The sequence below is a fragment of the Anomalospiza imberbis genome, chromosome 7 (genome assembly GCF_031753505.1).
Source record: "Anomalospiza imberbis isolate Cuckoo-Finch-1a 21T00152 chromosome 7, ASM3175350v1, whole genome shotgun sequence".
NCBI lineage: Eukaryota > Metazoa > Chordata > Aves > Passeriformes > Viduidae > Anomalospiza > Anomalospiza imberbis.
In genome coordinates, this window is record NC_089687.1 from 299244 (window position 1) to 324637 (window position 25394).

Sequence of the window (25394 nt, forward strand, 5' to 3'; positions counted from 1 at the left end):
TTCGTTTAGTCAGAACTGCTTTCACTGCCTACAAACACATTCAGAGTGTCATCCTATGTGTCACAGAGAAAAGTTCCAACATTTCCCTTTTCAGGCAAATTCAAAGTCCAGATTTCAAACAAGAGGAATATATGGCACAAAACAGTATTTCAAGGAGCAAGGTATTACTGATGCAACAAATCAAGACAGTAAGCAAAAAAATCCTTTCAAATGACTACATTTTGGGCCAGTAGTATCTAGCATTTTGTAATAAACAGAGTGTATATCCCCAGATATGTGACTACTAACTAATGAATGAACAGACATTTGAAGAGAATAGTGTCTTTACTTTTAAGATACAATTTCCAGTGAGATATATTTGTGTTATGATGATTCAAATGCATGTACAAAAAAGATAAAGCATACACTGGAGAGGTCTGTCCCTGACCCTTTGTCCCTACAGCCAAGTAAAAAGTGGCATGTATAATGTCTCCAATATGCTATATTTAGCCAGACTCACTGAAGTTAAATAGTTATTACTGAAATATTTTTATACAATACCCTAAGCAATTATGGCCTTTACCCTTTGTAGGCATTTCTCATGCAGAAAGATCAATCTAAGTACAAAACAGATACAAAACTGCCAAGTCGTAGTACATTTGCATCATTTGCTCTTCACTCAATCATCTAATTATTATTAAACTTACCAGTGAGATACTCCATGTTTTCTCCCTGTCATCTGACCCAGTGAAAGCTATGCAGCAGTTTAAAAGGAAACTGCAAAACAACAGCAAGGTTTCCAGTTTGTTGCTCACTTCTCAAGTGGAATTATGCCCTGAAGCACTATTAAAATACAATAAGAGGTGAAAGATGAGGAAGTGTGAGAAAAACCTCATTATCATGTTAGCTGTTAGAATGTGCTTTTGCAGTAGCTTTTTCCCCACCAGTCTGGATCTAGATTTCATTTCTCAGATGCCAGAGATGTAACTATTATGCCCTGCAATCACTCAGTTTTCTGCTACGTTACTCTTTTACCAAACTGCTGATTGTTTTGGCCAGTGTCCTTGAGGGCTGCCAACACAGGGGCAAAGCTGGTCACTTCACTTGACTGCTGTCCAAAAATCTTGGGCAGGTGCCAGACACTGCAAAAATTACTCTTTATCATAATTTCAGAGATTACTGCTCCCCACTACTTGTTACTACACCAAAGCACTGAAGAATCTGATCTTCACTGAAGCAGACGGAGAGCACTCACAGGCCAGAACCATTCACTCCAGAGGTGGCAAGCACCCCGAATGATTCAGCAGTCATGCAGAGGAAGAATCACCTGTCTGGCTACACTGGGAAAGAAGAGCAGCAGCTGTCAAAACAACCTGAAAATCTTACCTGTTCACAGCTTTTCTGACCACAGCAGAGGTGTTTTAGACTTTTTGTTCCCATTCTGCTGAGACCCTCCAGAGAAAACGCCAAGACCACAGCCACCTACCTTTTTCTACAGAGTCTTCCCTTTCTTCAGTTATGACTTACAAAACAAAATTAAAACTAACTAATCCAAACAAAACCCCAAACAAGGTCAGTATTATGTCCAGAATACAAAAGAGGTGACTTTTTTCATCATCACGGCTACTTTGTAGGTTTTTAAGGAATCTAGTATGCCTGAGATTTTTTTTTTTTAAAGAAACATCACACTAATACAGACAGCTTGATTGCTAACATAAGATGGTACTGATAAAACTCAAAGCTTCTTTCTATTTTAGTTCCTTACCATATCTAGTTCCAAATCTCCTATATTCTTCATCCTTCTTATCAGGTATTTTGAGGATTTTATTGACTGCTTTTTCATGGAGTTTTTCTCCTGTTTCACTAATATTTTTCTTCTAACACTACAGATCTCTATTTAAACCTAGACCAGAACACGCACGTGTATTTGGTGTCAATCTTTTCTCCCCCATGTCAGGTACTCTTAGACATTCTGGGACAGTATGTTTTCTATAAACCCAAATCTCAAAATACCTGATCTTGAAATGGCTGGGAATCACAGCCACTCACTTTTTATAGAAATCAAATGCAGTGCTCTATCCAAAATGTGTACACAAACAACACTTTCTTCCTGCTTCACAGGTAGAGACAAACATAGGTATTACTAAGTAAACACTTTAAAAGGTTTTAATGTGGCTTTTAAAATACATTACTCTGACATCAAATTGATATAGATGTTTTCTTCCTTAGGATAACTATCCTTAGCTTTAGTTACTAGAGGTAGAGTGATATGTGTGCAACAACAGCTTGAAATATTCAAAATGACAGAAAGGAAACATTAGGACTCACTGGGACTTCTTTGACTAGGGCAGAGTCACAGAACGGTTAAGGTTGGAAAGGACCTCTGGAGGTCATCTGGTCCAGCCCCCTGGTCAGGGCAAGTCACACAAGAAAATCTTGGAAACCTCTATCAAAAATACAAAGCAAAATTACTTCCTTCAGAGAACATAACTGTCTGAATTGATCCCTATGCTGGTTTTGCATTAGACAGTTAATGACAATTAATATAACGTGACAGTACCTCCTGCAACCCTCCTCCTCCCAAAAATAACAGAAGAAAAGCAAGTGCTAAGTGACCCTAAAATGTGGGAATGAGCAGCAACACAAGGGACACAAAGCTCAAACATACTGGACTATCCAGGACAAATTAGCACAATTGCACAACTACACACGCACACAAGAAGGAGGGTATCTATCTTTGCTGACAAAAGAAATTAGCAAACTTTGGAATTAAACATTAACATTTTTGAGGATTCCTAAAGAACAGACATTAAAGTCACATCATCCAGAAAGTATGCTGGGTATCTATATATACTGCCTCTTCAACCTCAGAGCATCTCAGAACGTATGGCAGCTCACAGAGCCTGCAGGAAGGGAACAATCTTGTTTCCATTTCACCTAGGAGGAGCAAAGCCCAGTTTTCTCCAGGTCATACTGGTGGAGCCTTTACAAGACGGCCAGCAGGGTCAGCCCTGTGCTCCTGCTGCATGGTGTCAGATGCGACTTATCTTCCCTGTGCTTACAGAGGAGATGACGAAGGAAAAAGGAAGGACCTCACAGCAGGTCCAGAAGGAAGGAATGCCACTCCCCCAAATCACAACAAACTTTAGCTTGGTTATTTCCTGAAATCTCATTCATCAGAGTGAGGCAAAACAAAAATATTACTCTCCCTGCTTTCCACCTCAGATCTGGGACGCTGCCTTTTTCTGTCTCTTGTGAAATGTAAACCTCCCATTTTTAACTACCTGCTTATGTTATTTTATGGACCAGACTCAGGCATTCTTCTTCAACACTTCTTATTTCAGTGTACAATGCAGTCACATTGAGAGACCATGGTACAGCATTAATATTGGCTGTTTGCATGCCCCTGACAGGCAGCACCTGCCCCAGTGGGATCACACACGAGGCCTCCCCGAGCCCTAGCCTGGCATGTGTGGGCTCTCTTTACACACAGACCCCAAACTAGGGAGATTATTCACATGGACCAGACATAGGCTTGCAGTATAACTAACTCCTTGTCAGCCCCTGCAGAGCTCAAATTAAGGACAAGAACACTGAATACCCAGAACATCCCAGAGTTCACTCAAGCAAAATTAAAGGCTTGTCTATACAAGGGGGACAGTGCTTCACATTCACACCCTCCCCATCCTGCAATAACTCCCTGGTGTAGACAAGATCCTACATGCTCTTACCAAAAATATTAAATACCCGGCAAGTCCATATTTATTAAAATTTTACAGTTGTCCTGTTGTTTTCAGTAATTAAACAGCCAAGCACCACTGCAGTTTCTAACTCACATGCCAGAAAGCATTCCTACCACAGGCAAGTGTCCAAACCAAATAAATTTAAATCCTCACAACCAGAATTTGACTACTAGTGGAACACAAACTTTCATATTAAAAAAAAAAAAGTAATTATTCATTAAAATCTTAAGTCTGTAAATCGTTACAAGTTTGCCAAGACAGCACACACTGCCTCCCCTTAACCTGCTCCCGAGACGCCTACAAGCCCACTGTACCTCACATGAGTCAAGTTCACTGATATACGAAGAGAGGCGACGCGACACCAAGAAGAACTCGCTCAGGTCAAAATCCTGCCAACAGAAGCAATACTGCAAAGAAACAAAATTAATTTTTTCTCCTGGGGAAGGCTGAAAACTGAAGAAAGGAGGCTCTCGCTGTTTTTCCTATTAGCAGAGATGATGAAAACAGGTAGGAAATAAACTTGTTTCTAGCAGATTGCAGGACAGTGTGAGATTCCCCAGATGCTAGTGAGGCAGACGCCTGGAACGCACAAAAGGAGCTTTCTGGAGAAGCCCAGATCCCCAGTGAGACCCAAGGCAGTTCTGGTGGCACACACTGCACACAGGGTCCAAGAGCCTTGGGGAATCCTTCTGCACCGGCATGGGGAGAGCAAAAAGAGAAACAAGTCCTCCCTGACAAACCATTCAGCACACTCCTCTAGTGCAGACTTTTACAAAGCTTTGAACTCCCGCAGAAAAAATAATTTAATGTCACTTTTGTTCTCCTTTCCTTATTGTCTTTAAAGGACAAAGTGCAACACTTTTGGTCAGGGAAAAAAAAAACAGTATTAATTAGGTCTTTTTTCCCCTCAGACTTTCAAACTATGCCCAGTACCTCAAAATGAGTATAAAACACTTCATAAGCTGCTGCCATCAATCACTGGGTGGCTTATTGCAAACTCACAGAAAATATCTGGTGACATACCACAGTGGCACAAAGAATGGCTTAGACAGAGAATAAATAAACAAAAACATACACACCAGCTCTGTATTGCTAGGGTGTTGAATATACCAGCACCACTGAATTCTGAAACTGCACAACAGATTAGTATATGATACTAGAAGGCACAGTGTTCCTATACTCCATTCTAACTTTGCCAAGTAGTTTATCTGAGAGTAAAGCAAAGTCTTCCCTTTATGTCTTGTCACAATGTCTCCTAATTTTTCAAAGGAATTCTTGCATGAACATAAACATTCTGTATCAGTAGTTGGGAAGTGCTCAAAATTTTATCTTACCATGCCTATGCTTTGTGGCAGCAATAGTCCTTTTCAATCTTCCAATTCCTGGAAAAATTTGTAGAAAAATCCAGGAACTCAGTCCTTACTAACACAAAAAAATCCCTTTGCGACCTCAATGGTATCTAGTCCAGTGTAGAACAAACCTTGAAGCATATTAACTAAATAATCAACGGAACTCAAAGGCATTTCTAGTGTAAAACACAAAACCAATCTCCCTAAAACCCACACTAAGAATATTTTGTGTTCTGCATTCTTGTTCAAAAGCAACAACAAAAAAACCCAAGCAACAAAAAACTCCACACAACACAGAAAAAGGAAAAAAACCCACATAACACAGAAAAAGAAAAAAAGCCCCACACAACACAGAAAAATAATCAAATCCAACCCACTCGTTAAAGCCTCTACCAACTTCCACCTCATTTAAATTTCAAAGAGCAAAGGTCATATTGTCCTTCTATTTACTCTTACTTGGATACTGTTCAAATACTTATTTGTTAAAGATGGTCAGAAATATAGATCCTAAAGAAGGGACACCTGCTAAGACCAAAGTGGATTAGTTTCATCGTAAATGACTGAAAAGAGAAAAGCACAGTCTTTAGACTACACAAATTCTAGTATTTTTCTAGATAACACAAAGCTGAAGCAGATAAAATCTGAACTGTCTTTTCAGCAATTAAACACCTCTGCTGTTTTTAGAATGATGGCTTTGGATTTAACTTAAAACTACCAGTTTCTGACAAGTTAAGACATATTTAACACTTAATGTAGCAAAGTTCCACCAGAATCTAAGACATTTAAAGATGTAAAATCATTGTGACCCACCCAAAGGTCCGCAGGCCCGATTCCATTGTGGAGCTGCAGAGTTCACATTTACACACAAACACACACATCAAAAACCTCCTGTCAAGGCGTTTCCTGTGCTCTAACAAGCTCCAGCTTCTCTCCTGCTGGAGCTAAATTTAACCATGACTAAGATCCAGCCTTAAAAAAATAAAAAAAAATAGCAAAAAACCCCCAAACAATAAACCAAAAAAACCCCACTAACAAACAGAAACAACACAAAGAAACAACCTACACCATATACACAACTGCAGCGTAGTGCAGCAAACATTTTACAGAACCCTTTGGTCTTAAAGCAGTTAATTATCAAATATACGAAATATGCAGCAGACAAGCAGCAGGCCCTCACCCTCTCATCCTACACACTTCCGAAAATGCACTTTAAGGGCTCCAAGGCACAGGTGACACCAGCTCCCACTGTTCAGTAGGCGTATGTGACAGCTAGAGACATCCACAGGGCAGGCAGAGGCTCCACCGCGGCCAAGGGTGCCTGGCCATCAGAATGAGAGCACTCACCACAGCCTGCACCAAGCCAAAAAGGCTCCTTACAAAGTCTTCAGGCTTTGCTGCAAACATTGTAATTCTTGAATATCTTAATTACAGATTTGTCTGAGCTAGACAGGGGCACAGGCAGGCAGAAGGGTAAGAAACAACTCAGGGACAAGGAGCTTCAGCACTCAGGCTGCCGCCTGCAGCCACGCGCTCCCATGGCCACCCTCCACGCTGCCCCGTGTCCTGTGTGCACTGTCCTGAGCCACCCACCCTCCACACTGCCCCGTGTCCTGTGTGCTGTCCTGAGCCACCCACCCTCCACGCTGCCCCGTGTCCTGTGCGCCTATGGCCTGTCCTGAGCCACCCACCCTCCACGCTGCCCCGTGTCCTGTGTGCCTATGGCCAGTCCTGAGCCACCCACCCTCCACGCTGCCCCGTGTCCTGTGTGCTCTCCTGAGCCACCCACCCTCCACGCTGCCCCGTGTCCTGTGTGCCTATGGCCTGTCCTGAGCCACCCACCCTCCACACTGCCCCGTGTCCTGTGTGCACTGTCCTGAGCCACCCACCCTCCACGCTGCCCCGTGTCCTGTGCGCCTATGGCCTGTCCTGAGCCACCCACCCTCCACGCTGCCCCGTGTCCTGTGCGCCTGTCCTGAGCCACCCACCCTCCACGCTGCCCCGTGTCCTGTGCGCTGTCCTGAGCCACCCACCCTCCACGCTGCCCCGTGTCCTGTGTGCCTATGGCCTGTCCTGAGCCACCCACCCTCCACGCTGCCCCGTGTCCTGTGCGCCTATGGCCTGTCCTGAGCCACCCACCCTCCACGCTGCCCCGTGTCCTGTGCGCCTGTCCTGAGCCACCCACCCTCCACGCTGCCCCGTGTCCTGTGCGCTGTCCTGAGCCACCCACCCTCCACGCTGCCCCGTGTCCTGTGTGCCTATGGCCTGTCCTGAGCCACCCACCCTCCACGCTGCCCCGTGTCCTGTGTGCCTATGGCCTGTCCTGAGCCACCCACCCTCCACGCTGCCCCGTGTCCTGTGCGCCTATGGCCTGTCCTGAGCCACCCACCCTCCACGCTGCCCCGTGTCCTGTGTGCCTATGGCCTGTCCTGAGCCACCCACCCTCCACGCTGCCCCGTGTCCTGTGCGCTGTCCTGAGCCACCCACCCTCCACGCTGCCCCGTGTCCTGTGCACTGTCCTGAGCCACCCACCCTCCACGCTGCCCCATGTCCTGTGTGCACTGTCCTGAGCCACCCACCCTCCACGCTGCCCCGTGTCCTGTGTGCCTATGGCCTGTCCTGAGGCACTCAGGATCCCCCCTCGGCCCCACAGCTGTGACACCTCTGTGTCAGGTGGGCTATGCGCCACTGTCACCTGGCACACCCCCTACATGGGGTCATTCTGACAGAGCTGGGCCACCAGGTGTCTTTTCTTAAAAATAAAAGGTGATAAGTTCCATTAACACTTGCATCAACAGTCAGGTGGAAATTCTGCTGCAGAGCGAAATGAGACTGCAATGTAGGCTGCAGAGTTGGTTTCTCTTTTAAGACCACCCTGTATTACAGAAATCTAAAACATGGCGGAAATCTGTATTTAATGATAATTCTCAAGTTTTAACTTGCATCACCATGAATTAAGGCCAGCTGATAAAAACACTCCAATATTCAACATACACATCTGTAACTTTGTATATATTTTACATATTGTATATATTTATTATACAGCTACAATATTTAAGATCACTAGAACTTTAAGCTGCATGTAGTTTTCCAATTTCATACACATCTAGACACGGCTGAATTCTCTAATGCACATGAGTAAGAACTAGATGACTTCCCAAGACCAGCTGCATTCCCAAAATTATTTTTGCCATTTAGACTGCAAAAGTGCCTGAGAAGTGCTTCACAAAGAGTGCCTCACCAAGTCAGTCACCTCACAAACACTGCAAACCACAACCCCTGCACCTGCTGACACAGAGTATTTACAGAAAAAGGTCAGAGAGGCATAATTCAGTGAGCATTGCCACCAACTTCCTCAGCATCAAGACCGTAAAGGCAGCTCTTGACTTGAACACAGACACTTAAATTTCAGTAAGGGCTGTGGCAGAACTCGCCGCTGCCATCACTGAACGTCACTTCTGCGGCCCAGCAAGAATCCCAGGCTGAGGCGTCACACCACCCATGAGGCTGAGAGCAAACTGTTCTCTGCCAGCACCCAAGGACTCGTCCCGTGGGACAAGACACCAACGGGACACCTCACATCTGCCAAGCTGGCTGATCTGCACAGCTGGTCACTCCAAAAGCCAGTGGAACTTCTGCTTTCAAACTGGCACCCTCATTAGAAATTAGTATTCCAGACCGAGAGGAGAAAGTATGTGAAATACTAAATTGGTGATACCACCTCAGGAAACAAAGCCCATGTGCCAGCAATGCTCCCAATCACTCAGTGGAGAAATAACTCTCACAGTCACAGCTGCTTGGCCCTTTGTTTCCACACTCTAATGAACATCCCTCAGGCACAGGAGTATCCCCATACTTTACACAGGGAGGCCAAGCACTGAAGCTAAAATATTGCAAAATCGAATATTCTAGTAACAAAGTACCTTCACAGATTAAATCTGTGGCTTAGCAGGCCTCCTCTTGGTGAGTGGGGGGGAGCAAAAACAAAATTCCAGAAACACAGCAAGAGAAACAGGTCTTTTAGAAGTTAAAGTAATTCCATGAACTACAATGCATATACTTCAAGAAGCAGGAGCGGCAGTGATGGATGAAAAAAGCCTACACAGTGATGTATCACCTACACAGCACAAAATTCTGAAGTCACTACACTGGATAAACCTCTGAAGGTTTATGAAGCTGGAAGACAGGGAGGGGGAGCAAGGGGACATTTTAGCTATGAAAGGAGACCAAAAAGCACCCTGTTTAACTGAAGCACAAACTGAGTGAAATAAAACCTGTGCTCCACTTCAGACTCTCCTACACCCCAGTGAGCAGGAGATGGACACCACAGGAGACTCCAAACTATCTGTGGAGAGCCCAAACACAGCATAGAGATCATCCCCTGAGCTCTACAGTTTCATACTTAGATAAATAATCTAGTCAATTATGCATGCTGAAATACCTCTACAGAACTTCTCAAGTACAACGAATACTGAAGGATTAATTCAGTCGTATTAAACAATGAATTTTAAAAGGAAAGGATAGTAGGAGACAGCAGAGCAAACAGACATATTAACATTAGACCACACCATAGATATTCTGTATTAATAAGCAACTGATCCCTTTATTTACTTCCCTTCAGGATTAAGATCAGAGAGGTTAAGGCTCCACAAAAACAAACTTATTAAAAATTAAAAAAAAAAAAAAGCAGTTATCAAACTAAAGTTAAACACAAAACCAGATGCAGTGAGGATCATGTAATGTTCCAGAGGTTGCTTCTGGGGTTTCTTTGGTCTGGTGTTACACGATGCCTTCACCACTCAGAGGCCAGTTTTCTAGCAGTGGTGCTTCTTATACACAAACATATTGTTAAGAAATAAGACTGGACACCTTTGTTAGGCCATGTGCTGAGATTTTTTTTTTCCATTGCCACAGCTTTGTGATAAAAAAACTCTTCAAACTCCACATCAAGTCTTGGGAGCTGAAAGCAACCAAAAGACTTGAACTAACCCAGTTTTCTCAGACTTTCCCACACACAAAACCTAAAACTGACCTTTATCTATTTTTCCGGAAAACATGAAGATCTAACTCCTGACAGAGCCTGAAATACCACTTCTTAGTTGAAACAGCATCCCTACATATAAATATTAATTTTAAAATTGTGGATATAAATTACAATTTACAGATACTTATGGGTGTCATTACAAATAACTAACAGATCAGGCTGATATTCTTACATGCAAAGGAGTTTGAAAAGCTTGCTAAATAAGTTGAAAGCTTGCTAAATAATCTTTCACCTTCAAAGAAAGGTTTAATCTTCATAAGAGGCAGAAGTTCAGCTAAAGAAAAACAAACACCTCTGCTAAGACTGCTCAGCTGCCTTTCAGCATATAATTCAGATCACAAAGTTGCCATGGCATCAACTTCAGGACTGTGGTCATACACACAAAATGTCTTTTTTCCTACATACTCTTATGGGAAGCTGAGCAACTCTGGCTATGAACCAAATATGTTTTGGCTCTAAAGCAGATATATTCATCACCATTTGGACATTCCAGTGGTTAGCTACACTGAGAAAGCAAGGCAACATATCCACATAAATGAAGCACTGAATACACTACCTGAGCAGTAGCAAAAAGCAGTACTTGTGTTTGCCTTGCTCACTGGCAATATTTAATAGTATATTACCATTTTTCACTTAAACAGCACTTACACAGCAGATCACAACAAATAGGAAAGGTTCGTTCTTGGCCACTGTATATTAAACAACAGTGGGAGAAAATTTTCTAGGATATAAGGCATCACACTTATTTCCCTAATTCCCTGGTATTTTCAATTATTAAGTATCAGGCTATTTTTAAGCAACAACTATCAAAAACATGAGGTAACACAGGACTTCTGCATATACTGAATAATCCTGCAAAACTCTGAAGTAGGCTGGATGAGTAAAACATTTAAAATACTCCAGACCTATGAACAAACCTCTTGCCAACTGTTTTTACACCCAGCAGTCACAGAAGCCCGAAGTAAACCTCCCACATCCTCAGCTGTTAGCTCCCCAAAAGGTGCAAAAGCACAGGCTTCGTCAGAAACCGCTATGTGAGGCAGAGCGGTGCCACTGCCACCCGGCCCCGCGGGGCTGCAGAGCAGGGACCACGGCCAGGGGACACATCCCACATCACACCGAGGATCTAAACCCCTTCATCCCCCGGGGACCGACCTCACACAAAGGCGTCTCCAGCCACATTCTGGTTTTGAAAACAGAAATTCAGGATCCAGACCCCTACCTAACAAACATGCATTGTGAGGCTACGGCAAACAAATACTGAGAAATCAGAAAGCTTTAAGAAAGTCTGCTTTAAAACACACTGTTACTACACATTATCGGTAACTCACATATTAAAAACTAATCAAGTTATCGTTTTATCATTTTATGCTTGAGATCTCAGCAGGAACACTGATGATGACCTCCATGGCAGGCCCTTCTGCTCCAGCCGTCAAAACAAGGTCGCTGCCCACAGACACGCACGTGTCGCACCCCACGCCATCGCATCCCACCGCATCCCATCCCATCCCACCGCATCCCATCCCATCGCATCGCATCCCATCGCATCGCATCGCATCCCCGCCTCTGCCCGCGCACGGCCGAACCCGCAGCCCGGCTCTGCCCGGCCCGTGTGCCTCTTCTCAGCGGCTCTTCCTCGCCTTCTAATACAGAAACCAAACACCACCAAGAAACCAAGTTTTCCAGAAAGCAGTTTTGTTTTTTTTTTTTTTCCCTCCTAGATCTTTACTGGCAAAGGCAGGAAAACCGCCCCAGTCACCGAAACGTGACAGTGCGGGCCGGGAGGCGGAAATCCCGGCCGGGCCCCGCCCGGGCAGCGCCTCCCCCGGACCGGCCCGGCCCCGGCCACCCCGGGCCCCTCACGAGCCGCGGGCCACCCCGCTGGCCCGGGGCCGCGCCCCTCCACGCCCTGCCCCCGGCCCCGGCCCCGGCCCGTGCCTGCCCGACATGCCCGCACACGCTCCTCCGCCAGAAAGTTTCAGCGGCGGCCCGCGCCCGCCGACCCCGCGCAGCCCCCGGCCCAGGCGGGCGCGGGGCGGAGAAGGGAAGGAGAGGAAGAGGCAGGGAGGTCTCACCCAGCGGCGGGCCCGGCCCCTCGCCTCGGGCTCCGCGCGCGGCCCAGCCCGGGCTGCTCCGGGCTCCTCCGGGCTGGGCAGGCGCGGCGGCGGGATGAGCTCACGGGAGGGGCGGCGGCAGCGCCCGCCCCCGCGGGACGGGCCGGGGCGGAGCGGGGCCGGGCCGGAGCGCCGGCTGAGGCACAGCAGCGCCGTGCCCGCTCGGCCGGGCCGCCCTTCCGCGAGCCGCGGTCCCGCTCCGCAAACACCCACCGCACGGCCCCGCAGAGCCGGGCCCGCGGACCGTGTGCTGCTCGGGGCGCCCCACCGCCCGTGCGCTCCGCCCGGCTGAGCTCTGCTCCTGAGAGCCCACTGGCACAGCTCGGGGCTGGGGGCTCCTGCCCCGAGCCCCGCACCGGAGGCCATCCACTTCCACCAGAGCAGCCTTCCATCAGGAACATGAACGTAATCGCATCGGAGCTTATAAAAGCTGCACACGGCAAAAGACGAGTGGAATATAAATAAGATAAATAATAGAAATACTATAAATAATAACGGCTGGTCTGGAACAGATTGCCCATAGAGGTTGTGGAGTCTCCCTCCACAGGTGCTTGTATTCAAGAACTGTCTGGACACAATCCTGTACCATGTGCTCTGGGATGACCCTGATTGAGCAGGGAGGTTGGACCAGATGACCCACTGTGGTCACTTTCAAACTGACCCATTCTGTGATTCTGTGAAGATCTCAGACTGATCCAAGTAACTTTCTGAACTGGACCACGCAAGGTATTTCAGATAGCCACATTTGAAACGCCAAGTGTAGGAACAAGGAATGTGGCCCTGCGCACAACACAGAAAAAGACAAGCTGCATCCTGGAAAGCAGCACCTTCGAAAGGGTTTGGGGCTGCCATGGCAAAACCACATGACACGAGTACTGCTCCTCCAAAAGAAGCCAGTGTGTTCTCTACCTGTGTGTTATTTACCAGTGTGTCCAAATGAGGGATCAGCAAGCACACGTAGAGGTGGTATTACCTCTGAGTCTATCCATCCATATTTTCCAAGATAATGAAGAATGAGAGACTGCGGAAGAAATCCACAAAACTGATCTGAAGGCTGAAGATGATACCAGGCAGCAAGAGTGTTAAACTATTTAGTTCCTCAAAAAGACAGCTCAGATGGCAGCTTATGAGAAAAAACCCAGGGTACCGGTAATTTTGCTGTGGGGCACCCATGGTAACCCCAAAGAGCATTATCTCTGGCTGGGAATGTCACACGTAGATAGATAACTGTCTTACGTCCATGGAGTTAGCACCGAAGTGCCCGGTGGCTTTATCTATGTTAAGTGTAACATAGGTTTAGCAGTGGTGATCTGCATGCCATTGTTATGAGCACATCAATCAAAAATGTCAGCAGAAACACTCAGCTGACATGTTTTTGTCTCCCAGCCTGAAGCTGCTTGCTTCTTCCACTCTGTGTCCAATACTGTAGCTATTCCCTGCACAGAGGCCAAAGTGCTTAGCTATGCTACACACAACCTCTACAATTTCACATAATTAAATACAAAAACGAATCCTCCTCACACCAAAAAAGGAAAATGCAGGGACAATCCAAAATACATTTATAAATGGATAAATAAAGATTTGCTGTTTTCTGTGCAAACTCTGATTGATTTTCATATGTAATTCATCATAATAAAATAAATCTGAATTTAACTGCAAAATTACAGTGCCAGAGTATTCTAGAACATTTTCTACACTATGCAAGCATTTCACAAAATGTCTTCCAACGTGTCTGTAAGGGACACAAAGACAATCCATGTATGTGTTCAGAAAGAAGTGACAGGCTGATACACAAGCAGCACACTGGCCATAACTGCCTAGTTTGGTGTCAGAAGAGCAGAAGAACTGGAGACAAAGCCCTCAGGGTGACAAGAGCAACAGCAATTAGTGACATTACTCTTCTTTCACTGTCACTTCAGCAATTTGGTAGCTGAAGATTGGTTCCAAAACAAGGGGAGGATGCTGTATGCACCTCAGCCAGCAGCACAGTGTCTTTTCTCCACTGGAGAAGCCTCTTAATCATATTCTCTTCCCTACATGTTGCCAGTGTGATGAGGCCTGTATCTGGAGATAAAGGAATTTTCCTTCTCAGAGGAAATATCAAAGTTTGGGCAGCATTTTATGATTTTGTCTTTGTCTCTGAAATTCGAGACAAGAAACTGAGCAATGACTCCACTGTTGTGGGATCTATTCCTCAGCAGGTCCAGTGCTCACACTCTCTTCCTCTAGATATGAACCCAAAAGTTTTGAAATGTATTTACAGTCAACTGGATTTAGGTCCTGCTGCTTCACAGGAAAGCTCAGAATGGATTCTAGTGTTCCCAATTTGTCTCAGTAGAACAATGCTTTTGATATCAGGAACGCAGAGATTTTTGCTCTCATCAGTAGCTTCCTTCTGGGAAGTATTTAGCTCACAGCTGTTCTACTTTAACTGTTCTGCCCCCTGCTCCTTCCACTCATTTGTTCAGATGATATATCCATTCCTGGCCACTGAAATTCTTCAGCTCTTCCTGCTTTCTTCTTAAAAAGGTTATGGCTCTCCTCAGTCTCGCACTTACCACGCAAGCTTCTAGTAGCTTTTTTATTTTAGGAAAACAGGAATCAGATCACACTGAAATATAATAGCAGCAGTGTTCATTGTATTAACATACATGCTAGGGGCTAGAGAAATTAGAAATCACACTTTCTCCCTTTTTCAGCTCAGCTTCAGCGTTGTTTATGTTAGTTCATGCTTCTAATCTTAACCCACTATTCCAATTCTTGGTTTTGGAGGGTGCTTTCAAGGAAGGTAATTTGTAAATTTTAGAGACTTCCATTCAATGTAGATGCTTTTATCCCAGCAGATTCATTCTCATGCAACATAATAATTTGGTATAAAATCCTCAATTTACTGATTTTAAGGTAGTAGATTGTCATGATTTTAAACCTACCTGGAGATGAAACACCATGCAGCTGCTCCCTCAACGCCCTTTCTTCATCCCCACCCCAGTGGAATGTGGAGGAGAATCAAAGTAAAACTTATATGCTGGGATAATAACAGTTTAATAATTGAAAATAAAGTAAAATACAGTAATAATGGTAAATAATAAAAAAGGAAAAAACAAGCGATGCACAGTGGAATTGCTCACCATTGGCTGAATGATGCCAGACTCCCCCCCCCCCCTTCCCAAATCTATATAGGCCCTTCTGGGTACCTCCCCCAGTTCACAGACTGGGAATGACATTCTGTGGTATGGAATATCCCTTTGGTCAGCTTCGGCCACCTGTCCCAGCTATGCTCCCTCCCAGTTTCCTTTGTGAACCTCCTCGCTGGCAGAGCATGAGACAAGGTAAAAACCCCTCCTATTCGTGAGCTGTAAGCTTATTAGAACAGTTCAACCAGCAGAAGCATGCAGCCTGACACTTCTGCCAGCCAAATTCTGAATTCCTTACAGCCCAGGTCTGCAAAGTGTTAGGACATTCTGCCACCTCCCCGTCACCCCCTTTATTGTCCGTTTTATTCATTACAATTCAAGGCATCAAAACCAATTTTAGAACCAGCAGCCAGAACTTCTGACAAAATTGGAGGGCTCTTTGTGACATATTTACAAGTGCTGTCTACAGAAACCTCAACAGACTTTACTGGAGAAGAGTTCAAATGCACACACACCAGAGATGAGCAACACACCTGTCACCTTTGGCTGGCACCTGTGAACAGCTTCAGCAAAATCTGTCTAAATTTGTCTTTTTGACTTGTTTTACTTTTTAAGGCTGAGATCCACAGAACAAACCAAATTAAAAGTTTTAAATTTCAGCTATTTTTTTAAATCAATAATGCTAGTTTTCATTATTTAATATTTCTTGATTGTAAAATATAAAAAACAAGTATTTCAGGCTTATGTAGCTTAAAGATAGCTCAGTTTGCTCCAGCTCTCTCTTTAACTTTGAAAAAACATATTGAATGTGAAAAATTTAAACTAGAAGGAATTTAAGAAAGTTATGATCAATGAAAGTAGAAGGCTGAATTTAAATTTTGATATCAATCTTCATTTTAGTGACTGTTCTATTTCAGTATATGGTAATTGCATATTTTGCAACTAAAATGATACCTATTATATAAAACATTTTTATCATAACTTAAGAAAAGTCTTAATCATTCCTTTACATAACTATAACTTCTGAATTGCTCTCCAAAAGTCAGCCCCAAATATAAAAAAATACACTGTGTATAGAGACGGGTTCAGAAGCTTAATCCCTTGATACATAACTGTTGACTGTGGGATGCTATATCCAACTTTCTAATGTTGCCTGGCTCATGGAGCAATGAATTTATGAAGTGAGCACATTCAGAAACATACTATGTAAGCATCTACAAACTGAGAAAATCATACTGAATGTACCCAAAACCAATACAGTCTGCACTATTTCCTGTTCCTTGTGCTGCCTCGCCTGTACCTGACTCCAGCTGGGAACCCAGAGTCAGGAGGGAAGGGTGGGAAGTCTGATACCACTTTTTGTTACCATGGAATTATGCCCTTGGTATCTTCACAGCTTCTAGGCAGTCATGTCCCCCATGAAATGCCAAATGAGGTTTTTATAAACTTATCTATTCTTTTTCTTTGAAACTTTTCCAGCAGATTAAAATATACCTCCTTGGCAGAAAATAGCTGTATTTCTGAGGGGTGCTGGGCTAGCAGAGCTGGAACAAGCTGTAGGCATACAGCAACCTCTTGTGGCAAATCCAGTAAACATGTAACAATTAATAACCTTTGAAACTGCATAAGCTTCTCTTGATATGAGTTATAAACCTCTATAAAATTGCTTTAACAAACAACTGGAGAGTTGGAGAGTCCCTGTTAGCTGGACACTCAAAAATACTCAGACTTCAGAGCTCTAATGGCCCTTCTCTTCAACTCTAGAATTAATTAAACATTGGTAGCCCATTATAAATGAAGCATCAGACTGAAATTTCTGCTAATAATATAATCTAGAAGTTTTTCATTAAACTTGAGCAAGAGTGGCATAATGGCCACGAGTAGAATCTGTGGCCATGTATGACAAGAACCATAAACATACTATAAAAGTACACATTCCTCTAGCCACCTGACCAGCTGGCTGTCCTGTGCAGGCTGAGGAGGAAAGGGCAGCGAGAAGGTGCAAGGAGGGAAGAGGAGGAATGACAACATGTGAAAACAAGGGTCCTCAACAACAGCAAGATTTTCCAAACCAAGAGGTGCCTTCCTGGGAACATGGTGTGGGAACTGCACACAACAAGAACAATATGAGTATGGCAGATGACACTGATTAGACCACTGAATTTGTTTTCTTTTTTTTTTTACATTGCAGGAGTAAAGTCTTCTATCCTGGAATTAAAGGTGAATTCAGGAAATTATTTGGCTTATGTATGCACCACTTACCAGGATTTTTGGGGCTGATATGCCAGGCAGAGGTTAATGTGCTTGAAATGATTTGCAGATTTATGCATACCACTCAGAGAGGAACAGGCTGAACAAGTACATCCTGGAACGCTCAAAGGCTTTACACAACAGCTAATATTTGTTTATTAAAATGAAGTCTTGTGCTGTAGTTCTCTTTTATTGCAACTTCCCAGTCTCGCCATGTGTAATTTCTTTGCCATTTCATCTGCTGCAGTTTCACACAAAAGTCAGAAATCCCTTTGTCTTGATTCAGGCCGTGGTCTGTGCACTGAACAGCATATCCTGTAGCTCCTGCTAGACCAGTGACAAGCTGCACAGCTCCCACTCCCCAAGCAGCTCTGTCCAGCACCACCCAACCTAGGAGCACCAAGTGCTTAAGGATAGAGACTCTTGACCCAGAGGAAACTCCTCCCTGCAGAGAAGTCCAACAGAACATGTGTGTCTCAGGCCATCAAACAGCACATGTGACATTACCAAGCTGACAAAGACATTGAACCAACCAACATGTACTGAAATCTCTTTTTACAGCTTTCATTGATCCTTGGCTTCCCATCTCTGTAAGGTGTTTTGAGGGCTACAGCTAATAACAACTGCATATTAACCAACATTGTGTCCTCCAATATGGTGCAATGAAGATCAGCAGCAGAAATACTTTCCTGAAATCACATCCTTCTCACTGAATGCCTGCATTGTCTGAAATAGTCCACGAAAAGCCTGAAAACAGTCTTCCTGCAGCGGTTTGATTTTTCTAGCAAACCTACTCTATTTGCTCCCTATGTGCTGAATTTGGTGGCAATTCATATTTAAATAATGAAAGTTAAGTATTATGGCTCAAACTAAATAAAACAAACTCCCTGCAACAGAAGGCATAACAGCCTTATCACAGTATCATCAATGATGGTGCAAACACAAACTGGGCACCACATGACAGAGCAAGACATGGAACAGAACACTTGCCAGGGCTCCCTGCTCTACGAGATTCATCTTATAGCAGAAGAGGAGATTGCACCTGCTCTACATTTAGCAAGCCCATGAAACAAAGTTTATCAAAACTAGGCCTCCTAGGTTCTTGTCTGGACCTGTTTTTACATGAGGAAGTTTTACCCAGGTAGCTCCTGGAAGATCCTTTCCATTCCAGCCTGCTCTCTGGCAGGCCATGGGGCACTCCCAGAGCACCCTGCAGCAGTGTTCCCGTACAGGAGCCCAGGTGCAGCTGCAGGCACACCTGGATCGGTTGGGCTGGGCAGACTGATGCAGCTCAGGTACACGGGCCGAGCCCATGCTGCAGAACTCCTGTTTGCCCACAGACACGGCCTTGCCAGAAACTCGAGTTACTGAATGCACTTAGCTCGTCTCCGTGGGACTGCACTTGCCAAGTGTGCACTGCACAGAGCAGTGCCTAGGGCTGTTTAACAAAACTGTTCCATCCTTAGCAACCCCTGTATGACTGCCTGATTTATACCACAAAAGGGATTTACTGCAGCTCCCTTCTACACCAAGCACATCCCTCCTCCCTGGACATACTGCCTTAAACAGTTAAGTAACATTTACCTTCATACAAAGTGATGTTCAAACAGGCCTGAAGAATCAGACCCTACAACTTTTCACTAGTTATTGATTTTCTTCAGAAACAAAAAGTGCAAAGATTAGAATTCTAAAGATTTTACAAATATTCCTTGTATAGGGAGCATGTATTGGCCATCGATACATTAGAGTGCACTGTGCTAATTGTGGCTCTGAGAGCATGGATAGTCATTTGACACATGGACGGCTTTGACTCAAGTCCTGTTTGTTCACTGACATTCATATCAACATTCACTGCCATAGAGCCAGCCTGGGGAACAGAAGTGTGCTATAAACAATACAAAAGCAGACTGGTTTCCAAATCCCATATCTGCAACTTCAACACCCATAAAGTATTTTGTTGCTGTTGTCCAGGATAACACTGATCATATTTCACAAGTGGCTATCAGTCAGTTATGGAACCAGTGATAAAAAACAGTTGTCTTCAAAGGAGAAGCAGTATTTTAATTTTTTCTATTTATTCAAGGCATAACCAAATTATTTATTGCATATGCTAATAATCACCACCTCCTGTGATCATAATTTAATCTTTAATCAACACTAGGGTATTTACATTTGATGGATGGATGAAAAGACACAGACATTAGTGTTAAATGACAACACTAACTCTGGATAACCTTCCCAGGACCCCTTGATTTTAGAGGGAGTGCCTCATATTTGCAATAGCTTTCCAGTGCAGTCACATGGAAAGCACACTTCAAAAAGAATCCTCATTGACAGTATAAGCATTTTTTGAGTATCACCTTTCACATTAAGCATGAATTTAAGTATACCATTTTAGTGTACAATTTCACTACTTTGGTTATGCATGAAGCTGAAGCGTATTTAGAACATGGGTAGGATTAGGATAGCTTTAGTCGGGTTCCTCTCTTGAAAGGAACAACCCAAGAAAAAATTCAGATCCATTGATTGTTTTGCAGCATATCTACACATGGGAAAGCCACTCAGATTTCAATGCTTCATAGTACAACAGAATCAAGTGCAAGATTCGAAATTTTGTGCCACCAAAAGGTGGGATTGTTGTTATAACGTTACCCTGGTTAAACCTGTTTTGGTTATATGCCTTTGGGATCACCATAATTTGGGACTAACATTTAAATTCAAGGTAGATATTACTGAAACCAAAATAATTACATCTGCCCCAGTCAAAGAGGATGAGAAAATTCAATCCCCACAAATTTTTGAAATTAGACCACGTGATCAAAAATGCAGATCAGCAACAAATGTTGTTTAATCTACCTTGGTTTCTTAAACAAATAGAATTAGTAACACAGATTAATATTTCTACACTTCAGCCAATGTGGTCATCATCCTTAAGTGCTTCCTATGCAAGACAGTTAGCTTGGCTACATGGGCAAACCCCCACTTCTCCAAAAGAAATAAGAATTGTGACTGGAACCACAGGGAGTTTTAAATTGTACAGATGCTGAAGTACTTATAAATAACCTGAGCACAACTACAAGTGATATAACCAAATTGCAATACCCTCTGTGGTCTTCTCCACCAGCATTAGAAACTAATCAATGGCTCTTATCTGACACATTGCCTCAGAGGGAAAGAATCCATCAGTGAGCTCATAGTTGATCCCAGAGGCACTTGGTGCAAACCAAGGTGAAGGTTCTTTTTCTCTTAGCTACATCTGAGCTCAATTGTGAATACAATCAGCAGCAGCAATTTTAAGAGAAGAAGGCACCTTCACCCACTGAATTTCAAGAAGTAATTTGGAATAATGACTGAATTTGCAAAGGAATTCCAGCCTTGGTGGCATCTAGTCACTTATAATACCATCAATAGCGCAGTACTAATCCATACAGGAACCTCGGTGTCCATCACTCAGTCACTGCACTAGGCCTGAATCATAACTGAACCCTACTCCAGAGCAAAGGACATAGGCCCTTGGGGAATGGCAAACCACCAGTGTTAGCACATGCACTATATGGGAACAGGGACTCACCTGTGCACTAACACCAAAGCCCTGACATTTGTCTGGATCCAGAATAGTGTTTGTCGTTTTGAAATCCATCCTGATGAAGCTCATGAACCTGTACTTTTATATACTGGAAAACAATGTGCTTATATGAGAACAATTTGTGGCTTCATATTTGTAGATAACCTTATTGTAGGTACAGATGATTACTCTAATGTTTGTGTTTGTAATTTCACCAAAATCAATGGGTGAGATTTCAATTATTCAGCTCCTGTCACATTATATCAGCCATTGCAGTATAATTATATGCTGATTCAAGAACTGCTGCCCACCCCTGTTGGGATGAATCTCACTTAAGTAAGAAAATTATTATAGCATGATGATCTGCAACACCTGCTGAAACAAGCTCAGAAGAATGGATAAAATACTTTGATTACTGCCCATCGTGATGTGGAAAGCACACAAGGGTTGGAACAAGTGAAGTGAGAGCACAGGGGTCGTAGGACACTTTTCAGATGGTCACTTACCATCACTACAGGGAGTTTAAATGAGATGTTTTACCTTGTTGTTCTCCTAATACTAACCCTATAATGTTTTGTATTAATTGTAGCACTGTGTTTTTGCATTTGGGAAATCATGAAGCAATTGATTTACCTGTGAGCCCCATGATTCCTTTCAGGAAAATATGTGATGGTTCGAAAATGAGACTTACGATAGGTATAAGAAGCATCATAAGTATGGAAGTGGGAACTGATGAGTAACAGGAACAAAGTTCCAAATAATAAGACAGAGAACAAAGCAGTTAAGCAATGGGAGCAACAGCCACAGGAATGCAGAAAACAGAAGGTTGATGTCCTAGGTCCTTGAAGGGGAAGGAATAAAAAGATCACACCCTTCTCATTCAGGACCTTACATGATGGGCCAACAAACCCTCAGGTCTGACAGTTTCTGTGGTGACAACTTGCCCTTGCCATGAACTTTCCTCATTAGATCATAATTATAATAGTAAAAGCCATATCCCTAGCTTAGCCCCCTCTGCCCACCAAGAGCCCACTGCTCACTGAGTACATACCATGACTTCTTGGGACACGGTACCTTGAGACTGAAACAGAGAGAAGCTAATGGCAACTTAACCATGGAGTGCAGGAAGATCTGCTTGGCCTGAGACTGTAACCTATAGGTGTGCCTGCCTTGGTGTGTCTCCATGCTAGCTCTGACAATTCACCACCCAGTACCCCTTTCTGCATACAACTGTAAACAAATCAAAAACCTCCACTCTGTGTGGGGATCAATTTCTTGCACACCAAAAGGGTGAAAGAATCAGTTTTGGGACAATACTCTTCTGCAATCACTACCTTAAAAAAAAAAATAGTCAATTAATTCTGAGTCAGTGGAGCTCCATAACCAACTCCCAAGAGCAGGACAGTATTATCCCCTGGCTCCCTCTATTGTCCCTGCTGTCACTGCAAGCAGGTCATGGCTCAAGGACGTTGCCTGGACTGAGATTTACACTTGTTCCTCCCCATTTTTAAGCTTGACCTTTCATGACCCTATTACTGCCAGGCAGTGCTAAGTCTTATACCCCATTCTACCAAGTCTAAGTCCAAACTGCAGTCATAGCGTTCTCTGCACCTTGGCTCCTCCCTGCTACCTCCCCTCCTATGCCAAGGGTTCAGCTCCAAGTCAGGTACTTCCTTCATTTATCCACTCCAGCCCCAAATAGGTTCAAACAGACTGTTTCCACTCAGTTCTTCCTGCTTGCTGGATCTCTGCAGAGGAGCTGGGTTTTCTTACAGAAAGAAATGCAAGCAAAAAATACTTCTTTTGCTGCACAGAAATCCTTCACAGGACTTTGTGAATTACCTATCATGCACTAAGCCTCAGGCCTGCATTCAGCATGGAAAACCTCAGGCTCAATTGAAAGAAGCCCCATGTCTTTCAGTCATGCTTTCTTAGAATCAAGTTCACATCAGCTTTGCTACCATTAAACTAAAAAAACCCCCAAAACTGTAGGGCTAACAGTTTCCATTCCTTCACTCAAAACTCACACAGTAAATGAAACTTAGACTTTTTGGCACTGAGTAATTACTACATACTAGTAGCACCAGGTTAGACAGAAGCCATGATATTGTAATAAATCCTGAGTACATTTAGTAATTCTTCTTATATTTTATTGTCAGTAACATAAACACAGCAAGATACAAGGCACACAGCTTTTGAGCACTTCACCACAGTGTGCTAAGTGCTATATAGAATAGAAACTCACTTTGAAGTAAACATAAGTATTTTAGTGATTATCTTAACATTTCCGTGGCTGTTGAATAATGTAAATTCTTTTAGGCAGTATGAACTTCTCCAAGGTAGGTTGTGGCTTTTGGTGAGCCACTTGTAGTGCTGCTGCATGGATTTTGTGGCTCATCTGTAACATTAAAGGGGGGAGAAAAAAGTTGTGATAGAATTTTCAGCTATTCTCTTTCTAAATTTTATCCTATTAAAGTAGTTTAAAAGGAGCAGTAAAACCTAAACCCACAAAAAGTTCAAGTGATCAATACACAGAATTCATGGTAATTCAGTATATTTAGTTATAATTTCTGTTTTCAAAGTGATATTAGTCTAACTACCTTTAGGGAATATTTGGGGTTTTTTTCTTCCCTTGTTTAAGCAGCTCAAAGAATGAGTTTCCAAGATAGGGAAAACACAGCAAATAACCAGTATGCCAGAGTTAACAGTAAGTTGAATCAAATTCTTATTTTCCCAGGTTCAAAATCATCATTATTACAGTAGCTAACTACCACAGTCTAAAGTAGCAAGGAAGCTTCATATACAAGATTCTGGAAACCAGCAGGACAAGGAAATGGTGGGTCAGAACAGAGGCGATGAGGACAGGTGGAAGAGAAAGAGGATGAGTTGCATCTGTTCTCCATAAAAAAGTTTAAGCAAAAATTCAAGATTTACAGGCCAAATCTATAAACACAACTGTTGATAAAAGGCTTCTGTTGAAATTATGCAACTGATGTTTTACTGAGCTCTAGGGATGAGCAACTCTTGTATGCTTCAGAGTCTGAAGACTGCAAGTGTGTAACAAAGAGATGATAACTGTCAGATCTTTGGATTACCATGCAAACCAAAGAGCTGCTTGTGAAATCAGCTCTTCCAAAGGGCAGGCGTAAGTCTGCACCAACAGCCTAGTATGACACAGGACGAGCTGTAAGCATGTGATAAACAGAAGGGCCCATTAGCAGCTGTGGGATACAAGATTTTACAGGATCCCGTAGTATTCCTAAGGGAGGAGTCAAAAGGTGCCTGCTTGACTGAGTGATGTCAGGCCTCAGATGGAACAGCAAGGTATGGGGCAGCAGTAGGACATGCCTGTTGTCTTGGGGATCATTCACAGAGCAGGACACTGGATCACCATCCTGGCGTCCCCTGTACCTGCCAGTCATGCCACCCACCTCCCTCAAGCAGCTCTGTATTTTTGCTGGACCCTTATAGAAGACGGAGTGGTTTCCACGGTGGGATAAAGCACTGAAGACAAGGTTTTGCTCTGCACTGTAATCCCAGCTTGGCCAGACACTTAGATGCCACTGGTAATTCTTCCCTGTGTTTCACTAAAGCTAGTGCACCATGCCACTTTACAAGCAGGACACAGCTCACTGCGTGGCTGTGCTTCTCTGCACAGGTGTGCCCAACTACCCAGGGCACGTTGCAGTAACTAGGAGTGGAACCAGAGTAAGGAGAGGCTAGGTACTTTTTAGCCATCTAGCAGCTCGGCCACACAACCACTACACAAATAGGTTTTCCCAAGAACATTTAGTGGCAAATGAAACACCTGCAACTGCCAGACACCAGTTTAAGGAAATTTCACTTTTTAACATTTTTTCATGTTTAGATTTATAAAGAAACCCTGACTTTTTCTTTCAGACTTACTTTGTTCAGTGCTTCTGCTACCAAGACACTCATGTTCTGAGGTTTTGCAAAACTGACAATAGCACTGTAAAGCAGAAGAAAAAAGGATTTAGCATTTTCATCTCACAGAAACACATAAGCATTTGTCACGTTCATTTTCCAGACTTAATACAAAATATTTTGCAATATAAATTTAGGGTTTGGAGCTAAATTTTTTCATCACATTAAAAACAATGTAATATCAAAAAAGCTTGCTGTTTCAGAATAGAACAACAGAAAATCTATGACAGGCTGTTTTATTCATATATACAAAATATGGTATATTAAATATCCT

At 43.5% G+C, this 25394-nt stretch overlaps 1 protein-coding gene across 4 annotated transcripts in view; it reads right to left on the reverse strand.

Annotated features, from left to right (window-relative positions):
• The window catches only part of TANC1 (tetratricopeptide repeat, ankyrin repeat and coiled-coil containing 1), a 72852-nt gene extending 47751 nt beyond the window's left edge, over positions 1-25101 (reverse strand). For 2 of the 4 annotated variants that reach the window (XM_068195021.1, XM_068195019.1), the window contains exon 1: positions 8503-8811. The gene's annotated coding sequence lies outside the window, so the exon portion shown is untranslated. Of the gene's footprint in view, positions 1-8502; positions 8812-25081 lie in introns of those variants that run through there. The other 2 variants (XM_068195018.1, XM_068195020.1) reach the window with 2 other exon arrangements.
• Positions 25102-25394: the final 293 nt, after the last annotated feature.